The sequence below is a fragment of the Lemur catta genome, chromosome 22 (assembly GCF_020740605.2).
Source record: "Lemur catta isolate mLemCat1 chromosome 22, mLemCat1.pri, whole genome shotgun sequence".
Classification (NCBI taxonomy): Eukaryota; Metazoa; Chordata; class Mammalia; order Primates; family Lemuridae; genus Lemur; species Lemur catta.
This window is the reverse complement of record NC_059149.1, coordinates 6,942,652-6,956,679: the sequence shown is the minus strand read 5'-3', so window position 1 is coordinate 6,956,679 and position 14,028 is coordinate 6,942,652.

The following is a 14,028-nucleotide window of genomic DNA, read 5'->3' as shown; positions in this document are numbered from 1 at the left end:
CATTAAATTATATTGAAAGCATTGCCAAAAAAAGTGATGCTAAACTTTTTAAAAGATATATTTATGGGTATATAATTGATATAATTGTTCCAAAGATTGTGTGAGATTCCTAGAAACCTAATATGTTAGTCGTAATTTTGGTTATTATGTTAAATGTTGTAAGCCACAGAAATAACCAAATTTCCTTGTCACTTGCATCATTATTCTAACGAATTCTCATCAGATTTTTAACCATGGTCATTTTAAGTCCTTGTACTCCATGGAAAGTTATTGTTTTACTTTAATTCCTCTCTGAAAACATCTTTAATCAGCTACAGTCCAAAAATGCTTCTTCCTCAAGAAGATAAATGGAAAAGACTTTGGTAAATACTCTTGAATACAGGTTTCTGTATAACCTTAAGATTATACCATTGGGTTGGGTAAGAATTTCCAGAACTCTAAAGAATAAACTGATGGCTTCATGAAACTGCTAACCAAGATCAGGCAGAACAAGAAATAATTACACAGGACTGAATGAACTGATGAGGATAATTTTTAAATGACTTTTTGTTTGAAACATTGCTGGCTCTTTAAATGTTTTGTTTGCCAGATTTAAGGAAATTGTGGGAAAATTTGTTTTTCTTTTTAGCTATCTATAGCTTACAGCAATTTGACAAAGTATAGTTAGTTTAGTGAACAAATTTGAAACGTTCACTTTTTCTTCCTACCTGATCCCTCCAGGATTCAGAAACTATTCATGAGTATTCTTATTTTTATGGTAATGTAGTTATTTGCATAAATTCAATAGGAATCTATTCTTCTTGTTACAGGACACAATTGGAAATACTGTTTGTATGACTGGAATGCCACATTTTGAGATACAATCAGACAACATTAAGAAAATAAGATTGACTTGGCCAATAAATCCTCCTTGGAAAAACTGACCTGAGGTTTCCCAGCCTTACAGGTAAGTAAGGAATGTCACTTCCTGGCAGGCTCAGGAAGCTCAGGATATTTTGAGGACTTTGAGAGGAGAGAAGCTCACCTGAATCTATAGGTGTTACAGATGCAGCCTGGTGGCAAGCCCTTGGTTTGGCCTCCTAGCCTCAAGAGGCTTTTATAAGTTCAGTCTGAGATCCTTTAGTAAAAGTTCCAACAAAACAAACTTAAGAACTAACATGATCAATCACTGTTCTTGTTGCACTTATGTAAATAAACAAGGAGAGTCTAATGAGACTAAACTCATCTTGAAAACAAATTAGTCTTATTTTGATTATCTTTGTTAGAAATGGGGATGACTGTAGAGAGTAAAAATTAGCTTTTAGGAAAAAACTATACTATTTTCTATATTAGATTCTAGTCCTATTTGTTTTCGTTGATGTTTTATTATTTACCTGCAATCTGGACTGGATCTTAAATTCTTCTAGTTTCCTCCAATATCTGGTTGTAACTCTCCAAACTAATGCTTCTTATTTTCTCCCACTCTTCCGGCTTGGAATCACTGAAATTAAACTTGTTCTTTTCCTGAAGCTCTGCAGCTGCAGCTGGATGACTTGATACAAACGTCCGAGAGATCATCCAACAGCTTATTCACAGACATGCTTCATGACAGTCAAACCTCAAACCAGGAAAATCTGTCTTTTGCCTGTCCTCACTCCAACTGAAGATGCTTCATGCCCAACATCTGGACATCTTCTTGACTAGCTGCTCTCTAATCTCAGAAACTGAATCTATAGTCTGTCCCAACCATTAATCTTTGTTTTTCTTTTATTTTAATAGAAATTAAGCTCCCCTCATTAAAGGCTCGATGGCTCACACCATCCAGGAGATGTCCTCCGCTGCCAAGTCCCAGCACATGGATAAGCAAAAGGCGACCAAAGGAGAAAATGGACTCACATTGTTCAAGAGGGGCTGACAAATATTCTTTGCTTGGCCAAAAAATGTATTCGGGCTTCTGCTCCTTCTAGGCCCACCTGTGCACTTTCCTATAAAATCCAGTTTTGGCAAAAGAACCCTGCTAACATTTTAGCAAAAACCTCCATCCTCAATATGTGATCAGCTCCTCATCTTCCCCACCCCAAAGTGGTGCCTGACCCCCCTAACCTGTCTCCACCAAGAATCCTATTAGGTCAGTTTAGCCAGAATCTCCCTCACCCCTGTGTTTCTTCTTAGGCATTTCCCATCCACTGACGCCCACCCGCTCCTTGGCTATGAATTCCCACTTACTCACTCTGTATTCGGAGTCGTGCCCAACCTCTCTCCCCTGCTACAAAACTCCATTATAGTGGGCCCCACTCCTATTGCAGTGGTCCTGAATAAAGTCTTCCTTACTGCACTTTAACAAGTATCATTAAATGTTTTTTTCTTCAACACAGTGCATGGATATAAAAAATGACAAGTGATCACCCAGCTCTCTCTCTGACAGAGTGACAGTCTATTGTTCCAAGAGTCCAGAGAATTCCCTCCCACCTGTTAGTGTTTCCTTCCTCACCAACAGCTTCAGAGATAGGAGACCTTTATCACTTTCTGTTCCAACTTCCTTTTCAGTACCATTCTCAGCTTGTAGGTATCCGTCCCAGGAAAGTAAAGTGCCCTAATGCTCTTCCTCAACAGCCCCACAGATCCATGTCATGTCCTCAACTGAGTCCACCTCCTCATCAAATATGCTTTCCCCTCTACTAGCTGCTGGGCAGAACAAGAATGAAATAAATGTGTTCGCACTAAGGTGTTAATCCATTTTAAAGAAAATTCTCCTTAGTCAAAAGAAAGACTTTCAAAGTGCAGCATATTAGGCATTAACACTGGTTGGTGTGGGAGAAGATTTTGGAGGCAAACAGGAAAGAGTCTGGTAACCCACCCCACTTCTCGGGCAGGCGTTCGGCCGAGTATGCCCCAGTTCGTGTCCTAGACACACACTCGTTATTGGAAAACAACCTGTAGAGAGAAACCTCTGGCTTGTTCAACACACTTAGCTCTGTACCTTCCATGTCTTCTGAGAAAAGATGATAAGAGACAAAAGCTTGTTGGTTTAAGTTGCTAACTTAAAACTTAAGCTGCTGGATAACTAATAAATATACAAAAGAGATATGTTAATAAATATATACAGTTATGCAAATTTATATAAATGCAAATATTCTTCCCTGTTCTAAAAGAATTTGAGGCTGCATTATGATTACTTTTATTTGCTCATCAAATGACCAAATTTGGTATGGTACCTTTAAACAGTATGTTGAGTTGTCATTTTATGTCACATTGTACTACAATGAACTTTGAGTTTTCTTCAGTTTTAAAACTGGTAAGATAGAGCTTTACCTTCACATTTTTTGCCTGCTTTTTGTAAAATATTCTATGAAAATAGAACTTACTAATAGCACAGAAAATTAGACTAATTATAGTTAAGTTACATGCAACTGAAGTTTAATTTGTGAAGGTTTGGTCTCCTTTACTTTTTTGGTTTCCTTTCTAAAAATGAGTATTTCCTATAGCTGTTCAGAACAATGGAAGGCACTAATAGTAGTTTTGTCTTCATCAGAACACAGAAGTTTTGCTTGAATTAAAAAACAAATTTCTGCCTTTCAATTATTGTGTGTTTCCTGATTTGGACTGAGTAATTCAATTGTCCCTAATTTTAACCCTAATTTGCAGAAAATGAGGAATCTGCAGTGAAGGCAAGAGCTGGTGGTAGACAGAAATGTGCTGCTACGTCAGCAGGGCCGGGGGCAGATGACTCCCATTCTGTCCCCATAGCTCCCAACAGTTATTCTACACCATAAGAAATTGTCAGGTTCCCTCCGAAACAGCATATTCTAATTATTTTGTCCCTTAAATAATTTATGTATTCACCTACATCTCTGATTTTAAATCTTAGAATCAGGGAATTTATAGCCACTTGAAAAAACTGATATACTTTTTATGTATCCAAAATTAGTGGCTTACACAACAATAAAAGTTTATTATCTCATATAGATTCTGTGGGTCACAAATGTGGTGGCAGCTCAGCTGAGTGGTTCTGGCTTTGGGTCTCCCATGAGGTTGCAGTCAAGGTGTCAGCTGGGGACGCAGTCATCCGATGGTCAACTGGAGTCGACAGAGCTGCTTCCAAGAGAGAGCACTCGCACGACAGGTAGCGGGACGCCTCAGTTCCAGGCCATTTGGACCTGACATGGGGGCTTGTGTCTCTCATGACAAGGGCACTGCCTTTCCACAAGCCATCTAAGACAGGGGAATACAGAGCAGGAGTATTTCTCATGACCTTGTCTCAGAAGCAGCAAACCTTCATTTCTGCAGGCTCCCATTGTTTACACAGCTCATCTCTACTGAACGTGGGATTTGGAAGGATAATGCGTGCATATGCTATATATCTCAGAACCATCCCTAAATAGGACCCGGTGATAGAACCCATCCTCAAATCCATTAACATTTCTTCTGAAAAATTAGGAATAGTCTTGGTTTACTTTTTTTTAACCTAAGAAATTAGCCATAAATTTATTTTTTAAATATTAAATTTTCAGAACTCTGGATTTTGAGATTGTAGAGAACGTATTGTACAGATGAACAATTAACATTTCTTTTTTGGTTACTTATATGTAGGTCTACAGCTGAATTATCACACCACGTATTTTATCCAAGTAACTTAGAAAAAGTACAGTCTACTTCAAATGCAGAGTCTCCTATAGAGTTTTATACAGAATCATTTTATTACATAGATATTAGACATAATTAAAGGTATTGTATTGAGTTAATAAATCTTAAATATTTTACTCAGCAGAATAAAAACATTCAAGATCCAAAAGTATTTAATTATTTAAAAAAATACTTGGAAAAAGTAGAACATTTTTTCTTGAAATTTTCCAGGTTATCACACCTTTAGCTATAGTCCAAAAATGCACATCACTAACTATAGCTATCCAAAGTGAAAACAAAGAAAATGTAACAATAGACTTGGAAACAATAAAAGCTACTTATCTCATTTACAATTAGCAATGATTCAAGAGGACGGTATATTGAACGGTGCTGTAGATTTTTTTTATAGTATTGGGTCAGAGTGGAATGATTCTGTGCTTGGAGTCAAATGGATGCAGATATGGATCCTTAGTTATGTTCGACCTTCAATGATTGGCTTAAACTCCTTGAGCTTCATCTGTAGACAGGAGATAACACCTATCTTTCAGGTTAATTAGAAGAACTAGAAAGAATTATAGGTCTTGCTAGCTTGTATAGGCTCAAAATATTAGCTTTTATTGTTGTTTATGTAATAACATCTCTCTGAAAATTTGGGTATATATTGTTTCCAGACACTGAATCATATTTAAAATACAGTTAAGAATTTGCAAATAATAAAATCCTTTGCTAATTTCTATTTGGAAATAGAATAATCTTTCTGTAAGGAAATTATGACCTTCAAATGACCAATGAGTTGGTCTAGTAATTTAAAAATATTAGGTTGGCCTTCAGTGGGGCATGACAGACTTGAGTGGGGTAAACACCTCCATGCCAGCAATGGGCATCCGTGGTCTTCATGAAAGAGAAAGAAAAGGAAAGTTTTCCTGGCCTTTTACTCTGTCCCTTTGCATTTAGTTACAGATAGAAGGGAATCTGGGCCAGTGCCAAGGACAATAAATGTGAATTTCTCCTTAGATACAGTGCAGTGTTTACAAGGTTAGATGTCTGGCACAGGACTTTGGCATTATGTGATACAACTTTTGTTGTGTTAATGAACCTCATTCATATGCTGATAAGACTTCTGCTGCTGGTGGCAGAGGGATGCCTTGAAATTAATATAAAGGGCAGCTGTAAGTTTTAATTTACTACAACCTGATCAGCCCAATGTATGTGCTATTCTCATCATAAATTTAACCATGGTTACATTGCATGAGTCGATAATTAGCATGCACACCATTACTCTTACATCGAGTACAATATGCACTTTGTTTCAGCCATACTTCTTTTAACAGTTCACAGAGTAAATTAAATTTACAAGACAGTTTTCATCAAGGTGCATGCAGTGATATCCTGTCTCAGCAACAAAGGATGTCGGAGATTATCTGGGTCCACCCCTTCATTTTGCCAATGAGAAAACTGCTCCAAAGAAGAAAAGGGATTTCCCCAAGGTCACACAGCTCCCAGAAGCTGGGGGTGCTGGCACCCCATCTCCTGCCTCCCAGGCTAATTCTCTTTCCTCTTTATTTTACATCAACACACAGCGGAACTGTGGTTAACACTCTAAATGGGAAGGCTCCGTTTCTTTTTCTCATCTACTCACACTTTCTTTTAAATAAATTAAAACATTCTGCCAACTTTTCTATGGAGTATAAATCATCTGCTGAGTAACCATAGCATTTGCGGAAGGGCTTTTGGAAGCAACGTCTTCCTTTCTTTTCATGCCCTTGAGGTTAATTTGACATCATCTCATGCAAAGACTGTTACAATGAACTCATCTCCCCACCTCTGCGATCTCCCCATGCAATCCCAACCTTGAAAATAGCCATAACCAATTCATCCCTTCAATTCCATTCCAGGTATCGCTGGATGGGGCACTGTTATACTGATGGGTGTGCTACAGTCAACACTAAGAAACCAAGTCCTACGTCCTCCTCACAGAATCCCCAAAACTCCTGCAGCCTTTCTGACCACAGCAGTTCAGGCCAACCTCTCTTTTGCACGGCAATCACTAAGTATTGCTTTAAAAAACAGATTCCTGGGCACCACCTCAAGCCACTGAATCAGGATCACTGGTTTAAAAATCTGTTTTAAGCAAGCACCCTTGGTGAATCTTAGGTACACCACAGTTTGCTACCTATACTCCTCTAAAAATCAGTGTCTGTGTCATTCACTGGGCACTCACCAAAAAGCATCATTTTACTGTTTGTCCTTCTGCAAGTCATTGAAATCTTCCATATATTGTATTGTTGGCTTCTTAAGGATAGAGGCTCTAATTTCACACTTTCTGTATGTCCCGCGGTGTCTAGTGCCACTGATTAAATGGATTAGCTATGCAATTTATTAAATGACTTCATAATTAAATGTGAAGCAACATTATTCATTCTTGAGACACATTTTCCCCAGGAAAGCAGCAGAAAATTTGATTTTTTTTTTTTTTTTAAAAAGTCTACTTTGCAAAGCTGCCAAACTTGACCAGAATCTCTGGGAGGACACTAAGGAGACCATGGGACTGTGGTTATGACTTCTGAGTCTCATCCCCTCTTGTGTTCCCATACACCCGAGGGGTATTAGATAATTCTGTTCCTTGCTCTCAGACCCTTGGCTTTATTGTTAGCTGTCTATATCCCAGGTCTAGAGCAAGACGGTGGCTCAGGACTAAACTAATCAGCACGATCGCATCTACCAACTGTAATATATTCAAGAACACGTGCTACTCAGTTAGGGCCAAAGAGACATCAAGCGAGATTGGCTAGGAGCTCCCAGCACTGAAGCCTTCTGCATGTGGAAGAGAAAGCACGTGTCCTTGGCAGCCATCTCACGACCTTGACAGCCATCAGCCTTATCATAAGGCAGATGCCGTGGAAGGCAGAGCAAGGTGGGAAGAAACAAGAGTCCCTGAGGATCTCAGTGAACACACGGATCAAACCATTCCTGAAGCTGACTTTATCTTTGGCTTTTCTATAATAGTTATGTGAGGCCCTTACCCCTTTTTATTATTCAAGTCACTTTGAGCAGGCTGTTCTGTTACATGTGACCAAAACTATCCTGGGTGACACAGATAAGGACTCTGTTTATCTTTTTCACTGCTCTATCCCCAGGGCCTAGCATGGTACACATGCAGGTAGATAACTGAGAGATATTTTTGAGTGAACGTTCATTCGTTTTTCCTGCTGGACTAAACACCTACGATAGATTCCGATTTGTGTCGTTAGAGACCACGATGTACTGCGCTACGCATTCATATACTGAGGCCACACCATACTCCAAGGCCTTTGTTATTTCTGTGGATATAGAGATTTTTAATAGGGAAGATGAAGAGAATTCATGCGTGCTGAACACCTGAAATAGTTCAGGAACTGTGCTAGGTGCTTCATATAAATGTTCTCGATTTTCCCTTACATAAAACAAACAAAATTATCTCTGGGTGATTAAGTGATTAGACCAAAAGTCACCTAGCACTATGTGGGGAAACTGACGTTCAAACTCAGGTTTCTCCTGCGCCCCCGTCTGAGGTCTGTGCCCAAGTGCCCCCGGGCGGGAGGGAGGCGAGCGCGACCAGAGAGTGTGACTGACGCTCACAGTGCACCCCGTAGCAGGAGGCGGCGATGCATTGTCCCAAGGTCGTTGAAGGGGAAAATACAAGCCTCTGCCTCAGAGACATAATGTTTGTTACTCACAATGTTTTTTTTCCTCTTTTAAAATTTAATTGGAGCTCGTTTTTAGCCTCTGGGACTGGCGAGCGACCCTGAGGTCGGTGGCCCCGCCGTGGGGTTTCGGCCGATTCATGAGGGTTATTTTGCCTGACGAGGGCCCTGTTCTAATGGGAAGGGTTGTCACATCCTGTTCGTGTCACGGTTCTGAGCTCACGGCAGCGCATTTGGTCCAACCGCTCCCTGCCCAGCGCCGCCGTCCCCTCCCCGACGTTCCTTCGGCAGCCCCACGGGGGCGCGCAGAGCGCGCGTCGCACCCGGGTCGCTGCTCCCGCCGGGCACGCGCTCTCCGCTCCCGCCGGGCACGCGCTCTCCGCTCCCGCCGGGCACGCGCTCTCCGCACCCGCCGGCGGGAGCGCCAGACCACGCGGCTGCGCCGCCAGGATGGCGAGGGATGGCGGGCGGGACCCTGCGGGACAAGGCGGGACGGTGCGGCCCTGCCAGACCCGCCCGCGTCGCCGCCTCCCGGCTGCTGTCGCCCCGCGGGCTGCGCTGCTCCTTGGCAGAAGCTTCAGTCTCTTCTCGGCGGCAGGGGCCCTTGTGGGCGGCCGATAAACGTCCCGAAACGGGGGTCCCCGCCGCCCCGCGTTCGGACGAGGCGCGTCCCGTCGTCGGTCCTTCTCGGGGGCGGCGACAGGGCCCGATGCTTCCTTAGCGCCGAGAGGACCGCAGAGCGGGGCATCGGACCCGGATGAAAGCATGGACAAAGACAAGGATGGGTGGCGGACAGGGGTGTCGGGGACGCGAGGAGAGAACTGCAGAGAGGGGAGCAAGGAAAGAGGCGCGGGAGCGCGACCCTCGGGACGGAAGGGCCCCTGCCCCGTCCCCCAGCTGCGTCACCCGGGGCGTTTGCACCCAGGTTTGCCGCCCGGCCGGTTCCAAGACCAACCCTAAACCGTGGCGCTCGGCAGGAATCGCCTTGTCGCCGAGGCCGAAGCCTGGAGCCATTGTCGCTCCGCGGGGGCGCGCTCGGGGTGAGCCCGGGGCTTCCTTAGCACCCCTTCTCCCCTTCTTTAGAAAAATATTTTAGGGTGTTTTGAAAATTTTTTTGCACACAGTAATTCTATTTACGAGGTACGGTGTGATGTTCCAATATGTTTGCTCTGCAGCCCGCCCCCCCGACGCTCAGCAAGCTGTCCCAGGTCACGTGTCTGGGTCCCCACCTCGGTCTCTCTGTGTCTTCCGTTGTTCGACGGGACCGAGGTCCGATTCGGATTCCCAGGGTGGTGGTGCCAACAGCCCGGCCCGGTTCCAAGGGGGGCGCTTCACGTGCGGTCTGTGTGAATCCTGCCCCTGGCGGCGGAACATGCACAAACTGTCACCTTTTGTGTCGCCCGTGTCGTCAATACCCCGACACTTGCGCTCACGTTGGGCGGAGAGTGTGTGTCGGGGGCGCGTTTATGTCTGTTAATCCCAGACTTTTGCAGGCTCCTGTCTGCACAAATCATTACGTCCGCTGTGTCGTAGTCAGACAAGTTCTGGTTGTGCCAGGCCTCCTAGACTGAAACCCCCCTTCCGGAATATTGACCTTGGCATGAACCAGGAGAAACACTCTAATTTCCTTGGATTGCTGCTCCCGTCGGGAAGAGCACTATCTTATAGCTGCGTTGGTTCCTCTCTCAGCTTGTCCCCCGCCCCACCCCGTGTCTCTCTTGCCCCATAGCTGGGCTCTGGGGGTGGCCGGGACCGGAGCCAGCCTGCCTTTGTGTTCTCGCCGCCACCCCAGCTCCCACAGCAGGCACAAGGACCTTCCCAAGCACAGCCCTCCCCAGGCCTCCCCTGCTCAAAGCTCTTTAGTGGCTTCCCACTGGCCTCAGAGGAAAAGAAATTAAAAAATAAAATCAGAGCAAATTTAAAGTTGAACAATTTTAATCAAAAGTAGATGCTCTAACAAATAAAAGTGATAAACCTCTGCCTAATTTCCTTAAAAAATAAGAAAGAAGATACAATCATAATATAGGTTTACAAAGATAGTGTTTTCATATATATATATATATATACACATACATGTGTACATATGTATAGTTACATGTAGTTTTATACATGTATGTTTATATTTATACACATATATAATCTCAGTACTAAAATTAGAGCTAATAATGAAATTTGGGTATATTTAAGGCTTTTTTTTTTTTTTTTTTTTTTTTGAGACAGAGTGTCACTTTGTTGCCCAGGCTAGAGTGAGTGCCATGGCGTCAGCCCAGCTCACAGCAACCTCAAACTCCTGGGCTTAAGCGATCCTCCTGCCTCAGCCTCCCGAGTAGCTGGGACTACAGGCATGCGCCACCATGCCCGGCTAATTTTTTCTCTATATATTTTTAGTTGTCCATATAATTTCCTTTCTATTTTTAGTAGAGATGGGGTCTCGCTCTTGCTCAGGCTGGAATTTAAGGCTTTTTAAATGACTCAAGTAGAGGAAGAAAATTAGAATAGACCAAAAATGTGAAAGAAATGTTCAAGTTTATGAAAGAATGACCCCTAGGAAAGATGCCACTGGGAGAGTTATTTCAAATTTTCAAGGAACATAGAGGTAATCTCTGTACCATTTAAGTGGTTTCAAAGGATTCAAAAGAATTAAAAAGCTTTAAATTTCATTTGACTAAGTTAGTATAACTCTGATATTAAAATCTCATTAAACTTTTAAAAATAATTTAGACCAGTGCCACTTATGAATATAGATGCCAAAAATATGTTTAAAAAAGCTAATATAATTTGTAAGTATGTTAGAGGAATAACACATTGTGTAGAGTATGATTTAATCTAAGAACATGGATAATTAAATAGAAGACCTATGAGCATAATGTATAATACTAGCAGATTAAAGGAAAAATATACATTTGATAGAGTTCAAATTTTATTCTAGGTTTTTAAAGATATTAGTAAAATAGGAGTAGAGAAATATGTCTTTATTATTGCTAGAAAACAACCATAAAAGAATAGCAAACATTTTACTTAATGATGAGAGTTCTAGTGGTATTGTGTCTGAGTCAGACATAAAACAAATTCCTTTTACTGCCCCTCCTACTATTATTATGGACATTTTAGTCACTGTACAAAGATAAAGGAGAGCAGTATTATCAACTCTTGTACAAGTTTCCAGAGTAAGGAATCGGGCAGTTTTATTATCTGGTAATAATGCTCGTGATAACACATTTCAGAAGGGTAATGGATATCAAAAGCCTTGGACATATATCTGAACTTCTTTAATTTCAGATAAGCAAAATGTATGTAAGCGTTTACTTAACACAGTGTTTTCAGTATTTATATAGGTGGAAATTGAGATGACTGTATGTAGATGTACGTACACAGATAGGGCTACACAGAGATATCAAAAGACAGTAACATGCTAACAGCGGCTGTAGGTAGCGGAACTACTAAGGTAGAATTTTCCACATGGTGAAATCCATGACTTGTGAAAGTATGAAATGAACACACTTCCAAGCTTTTGTCTAATTTATGATGCAATGAGGGAGCAAGTAATAATATATTAAGACTGGTTCAAAGGATGTTTGAGGAGCTAGGTATTTATAGGCAATTTAATAAAGGAATGCTAGGATATGATTGCTGGACTAAATATAAAATTTAATAATCTACAACACAAGATGATTATTGGTATTATGTTTCCTACTGGAAAGAAATTATTTTTATCTCTACTGGGCAAAAAGCAACAAGTTAACTTGGGATTTCACTAAGCCTGAGACCTTTAAGAAACAGCAAACAGTGAGTTGAACAAAGTACCTTCCCTTAGATTTGTGTTGTCCAATATGGTAGCCACTAGTCACATGTGGCTTTTCAATGTCTGAAATAGAGCTAGCTCAAACTGAGGTGTGCTGTAAGTGTAAAATACATACTGGCTTTTGAAGACTTACTGCAATAAAAGAACGTAAAATATCTCAATTTCTTGTATCTCTTACATATTAAATTGATAACATTTTGGATATAATAGGTTAAATAAATTATATTATAAAAATTAGTTTTGCTTGTTTCTTTTTGTTTGTTTGTTTGTCTTTTAAGAGACAGGGTCTTGCTGTCACCCAGGCTGGATTGTAAGTGGCACAATCATAGCTCACTTCAACCTTAAACTCCTGGACTTAAGCAATCCTCTTGTCTCGGCCTCCCAGGTGGCTAGGACTACAGGTGTGCACCACCATGCCCAGCTAATTTTTTAAAATTTTTTTATAGAGACAGGGTCTCGCTATATTCCTCAGGCTGGTCTCCAACTCCTGTCCTCAAGTAATCCTCCCACCTTGGCCTCCCAAAGTGCTGGAATTACAGGCATGCGCCACTATGCTGGCCTCTTTTTGTATTTTTAATATGGCTATCAGGTAATTTAAAATTACATAGTTCCTTCTTGTGTTTCACATTGTATTTTTATTAGTTTATTGCAGCTCTATTCAATAGCCAAGGTGTGGAATCAACTTAGATGCCCATCAACAGATGAATAAATAAGGAAAATGTGGTGCATACACAGTGGGACACTATGCAGCCATAAACGGCATGAAATCCTGTCATTCATGGCAACATGGATGAGGCAGGAGAACATTGTGTTAAGTGAAATAAGTCAGGCACAGAAAGATACAGACCACACGTTCTCATATGTGGGAACGAAAAACATTGAGCTCAGGAAAGTAGATAGTAGAACTGTGGTCACTCGAGGCTGTAAAGGGAGCGGGGAGGGGAAGATAGGGAGCGTTTGGTTAAATTTTTGTAATTTTTGTACAAAATTACACCTGGATGGCAGGAATAAGTTCTAGTGTTCTGTAGCACTATAGGGTGCATATGGCTAACAGCAATTGAGCGTATATTTTCAAAAAGCTTGAAGAGAGGATTCTGAATGTTCACAACACAAAGAAATGGTAACTGTTCTCAGTGATGGACATGCCAGTGACTCTGATATGATCATTACACATTGTACATATGTCTTGAAATGTCACCGTGTATCCCATGAATAAGGACAATTATGTGTCAACCAAAACTAGAAGGAAAAAAAATAAAATACGTTCCAGATTTTGAAGACTTACTACAACAAAAGAATATAAGATATCTCATTAATAATTTATTTTATCTCTTACATATTAAATTGATAACATTTAGGATGTATTAGGTTAAATAAATTATATAATAAAAACTAGTTTTACTCATTTTTTTTTTTTACATTTTTAATACAGATATTGGAAAACTTAAAATTATGCAGTTTCCCCTCGTGTTCCGCATTATATTTTTGCGGGTTCTGGACAATCCTCGGGTGGGCTGCTGCCCTCTCGTGTGACGCTGGAAGGACATGCCGCCCATATTTATGGCTCATTTCCAAGTTCTGAGTAATTTTTCTTGGCAGAAATATGGGTCATTTTAACTTCGTTTATATTTGGGTTATTTTACACAATCTCTAAAGTAAATAAGCATTCCTTTTATAATCTGAAAAAGATTATTTCTTTACATCCTCTGAATACAGGACTAAAACCCCTAAGCCAGGGTAGGAAAGAAACAGCACACAGAGCAGGGCTGTGCACAGGACTCTAATGGCACGTTCCGCTACGTTAGCTCAAAAGTCCTCCTGCGACTTATTTTCACTAATGATCTTAAGCAGCCGAGCATCTCTTAAAGTCTATCGCAGAGAGAATGAGACACGCCCCAGGCATGAGCTGTGAAGGCCTCTGTGGATGGAGGAGGCCTCCCT